Source organism: Galeopterus variegatus, unplaced genomic scaffold (genome assembly GCF_000696425.1).
Source record: "Galeopterus variegatus unplaced genomic scaffold, G_variegatus-3.0.2 Scaffold2194, whole genome shotgun sequence".
NCBI classification, from domain to species: domain Eukaryota; kingdom Metazoa; phylum Chordata; class Mammalia; order Dermoptera; family Cynocephalidae; genus Galeopterus; species Galeopterus variegatus.
Genome location: NW_007728305.1, coordinates 45,239 through 49,331, shown reverse-complemented (window position 1 = coordinate 49,331; position 4,093 = coordinate 45,239).

Below are 4,093 nucleotides of genomic sequence, written 5' to 3'. Positions count from 1 at the left end.
AAAGTCCTTGTGTGGTTACTGTAAGATTTAAATTTTTAAAAAATGCAATATTATGCCTTAATAAAAGAGAGTAAAAGAAAATAGAAACTGCACACAACTCTTTGGAGAGGGGTTGGCCATAAAAGGGATATGATACTATTCCTGAATCTCCTGGGAACTTTGCCCTCACTGCATTGAGCTGGGCATCTCACAGCACTATTCCACTCTAACTATTCAGTTTGCAATTTAGCTCAGTGTAAAATATTTCGGCATCATTGAAAAGGCAAGATGAGGTTCAAATTTTACAGCCTAAAGTACAAAGATGCAGTGCTGTAGTTCTAAGTTTGATTGATGTGCCCTTTTTAGATACTGCCCTCAAGTAGGTCAATGTTCATTAGCTGTAATAACAACAATAGGTCAATTCACCAAAAAACTGATCCTAATTTTCTACCTACACTACCCATGAGTTACTCTGATCCTTCCTTCAGTTGTAAGTTTCCTCTCTGTGATTTTATTCTTTATTTTGTTTCGTTATTATCATAGCCCAGAAAAAAAATTACGGCTTTATTGGGGTATAGTTTATTTACAATAAACTGCACATATTTAAAGTGTACAATTTGATGAGTTTTGACAAATGTATAAATCCACCACCACAATTAAGATATTAAACATTTCTATCACCCACAAATATTTCTTCTTGCTCCTCTGATGTCCATCCTTATCCTACTCCCATTCCTAGGCATCAACAAATCTTTTTTGTTGTTGTTGTTATAAATTGTTTTGTACTTTCTAGAAATTTATATAAAATGAAACAAGCAACAGGTACTCTTTTGCGTCTGGATTTTTTCACTCCATGTAATGGTTTTGATATTTAGTCATGTTGTTACATGTGTCTATTGTTAATTGATCATATTGCTGTGTGGTATGTATATAATATTTTCTTGATACCTGTGGATGAGTCTTTGGTGTTTTTTGTAGTTTGGAGCTATTACAAATAAGATTGTTACAACTTTTTTGCATAAGTCTTTTAGTGAATTTATGTTCTCATTTATTCTGAATAAATATAGATCACATGTAGGTGTGTGGTTAACTTTTTATAAAACTGTCAAACCACTTCCCAAAATCGCTCTACCAATTCACATTCTTACTGTCTGTGCATACGTTTCAGTTGGTCCACATTCTTACCAACACTTGGTATTTATTGTCTTTATAATTTTAGCCATTTCAATGGCTATGCAGTGGTATTTTATTATAACAAGCTTTTTAAGTTTTAATTTGCCTTTCTTTGATAACTAACAATGGTGAGTATTTTATATATACTGTGCAGCACACATTGTTTTCTTAGCAATTGTTAAAGGATCAAAATTTAGTTCTATGAGCTCTTTGGAATCTATCAATCTCCTTTTGATTGTTCACAATTACTTTAAATTCAGTGTGAACAATAAAGTTCTTATTATTAACATCTTAAATACTTTTGTTTGGATTTTATTTAAATGAGTGTCATCATGATATAAAGGGCTAGTGGGTTCATAAAAAAAAAATGCACCAAGAAGAATTGAGCTATGGTATATATAAAAAATGATCTTACAGTATGATTGTTTTCAGAGAGTTGAAAGTTGAAACCTATATATTATATATTATTTGGGAAATTTGTAGACAAGCTTGTCATACCATATACTTATTTTCCATTACCTACATGTATATATCACAAATCTGAAATTTAATTATATTATTATTATTATTATTATTTATTTATTTATTTTTTAGTATTTTTAAGGTGATAGAAAACATAGATTTTTCTATTCAGATTTTCCTGGCAGTGTGGTGGTATGGGTGGAGGGTGGGGGAGATAGAGATTTTGGAATTTTGAAAATTTTCAGGGAATAAATATTTTGATACTCAAAGCTGGCTTCTTGGTCTAGTAGTGCTGACATTACCTGGAAGATATTTGAGATGCAGGACCTCAACACCCTTCCTTCCAGCCCCCTGCCCCCCTCCCCAGTCCCACATACTGAGTGAGAATCTGCAGTTTAGTAAGAATCTCAGAGGATTCACATATGTGTTAAAGATGGAGAAGCACTGTGGTCAAACATTCGTCCCTCTGTTCAGACTGTCAGAGAGTCATCTCATTGGACAGTTGCTTCCCAACCTTCAGTAATTAGGAAAACATACAAACAAGACCTCAATCCACCACTATATGTGGCAGGCGATTTGTCTTCTTTTCTATAGATTCATAAAAGGCTGAACACAGAAGGTGCTGTGCATAGTGCATTTTCAATGCCAGTCACCCTGGAACAGCTGGCTTCCCTCACCTCAGCTGAACTTTGAAGCTCAGTGTTTATGCTTTGATCAATTACCCATGTCACATACATCTTTACATCCAGAGCCCTCCGCTGACACCACTTCAAATGTGTGTTAATTTTATTTTGGTCCAGAATCCTAATGTGTACCCACCACAGCTTTTCCAGTTCAGCCCTCTCCTGTTCCCACCCGCTGGTGTGATGCAGCAGGCCTCTGTTAGGCTTTTTATTAACTTCCCTTGTTTTGGTCTCTGGCCTCATTACCTCACAGTCCTTTATACTAAGCTTCTAATGCAGGGTCTTTGTGTCTAGCTCCTTCCGTGCTGCATTACCTCCCTATATATTGTTATTTGCTTTCTGTCCTCAACACTTCTCACCTCTGTTTCGCCTTCTCAGCAATTTTTACCACTTTGCTGCATGTTCCTTCTCCCAGGTCATTAACATATAAAGTGGAAAAAAAAAATTGGCCTTGATATTGACCCTTGTGGTTCTCCATTTCCCAGTCTTCTAATCCCGAAATGGTTTTCGCACCCAGATGCTCTTTTCATAACCAGTAATCCAATTCTCCCTCCACTTAAGTGTGGTATAAGAGGGGGTTGCACTCTGTGTTATTTTTAACTATAAAAGCATGATTTAACCAGTCTTCTGGAGTTTAATGAAGGACAACCCATAAAAGATTGTACCCGGCCATTTTCCTGGGGAACAGGATGCTTAGCCGGCACCACTGGGGACAGGGCACTGGACAGATCAAAAGCTGTGACTTCATTTTGCTCCACTACTAGTTCTGAGAGATTTTCGTAGGCAGATTAGGACATTCTAAAGTGACCAGAGAAAATTACTACTGAAGAGGTCACAAGATAGATTAGGTTCCCTTAAAAAAAATAATTCTCGTGATGCCATTTCCAAAGCAATTACAAAGTTCCAACGAGTCAATTTACAAAGCTTCACTGGGTGCTCTATGCCCTGGTGCAAATGAAGCATGTGTAAGCAGTGTCAGAGAGCAATAACACGCATGGCTCTGCCACCATGGCAGGGGTATGAAGCTGCTGAAGAGAACTCCCAAACTGGGAGAAAACAAGAACTAGACTTCTGGAGCCAATCTGAGGCTAGTTATTGAAGCCATAGAAACCTAGATTTAAAACTTGACTCCAGAACTTCTTGCAATTGCCTGTTCTGCCAGTAAACGCTAACATTACAATAAACTATTCTGATCATGCCTCATTTTCTTTGCTTTTGTGTTTATTCTTTTAGAAATTATACACTTATGGATACACATTAAGATTTTTAACCTATGTGGTCATACAATATGTAAATTCTGTGGAATCATGTATTCTCTTAGGGACTGAGATACTTGGAAGAAAACATCATACCTAGGTAATTTAAGTGTCTTTTTGTTTTGTTTTACTCTCGGGACAATCTTTAAAAGGAGGAGGAAGAGTAAGAGGAAAAGGAGAATTTTCAGTCCTCAAAATGGATTCACTATAGTTAACTCCCATAACTAGTAGAGCTTGTTGCCCTGGACGATATGTGATTAGGAAAATTCCGTGGCATATATTTAATTTAAACTGCCATGTGCATTCGTTTCAAGGAAGAAATTTGCAAATAAAAACTGATTTGCTCTTATAGAAGTTTCAGTTTTCAGCCAATGTTTATGGAGATAATGAATTTGTGGCATATGATTTCACAGGAGAGACAAAATGGCTTGTTAGAATGAGCACAGATAGGTGCACATGTGTGTTCATTTCAGCTCAGCCATTAGAAAGTCCTGTAACCTTGGGCAAGTCACTTGTACTTTCTGAGCCTCAGGTTCCTAC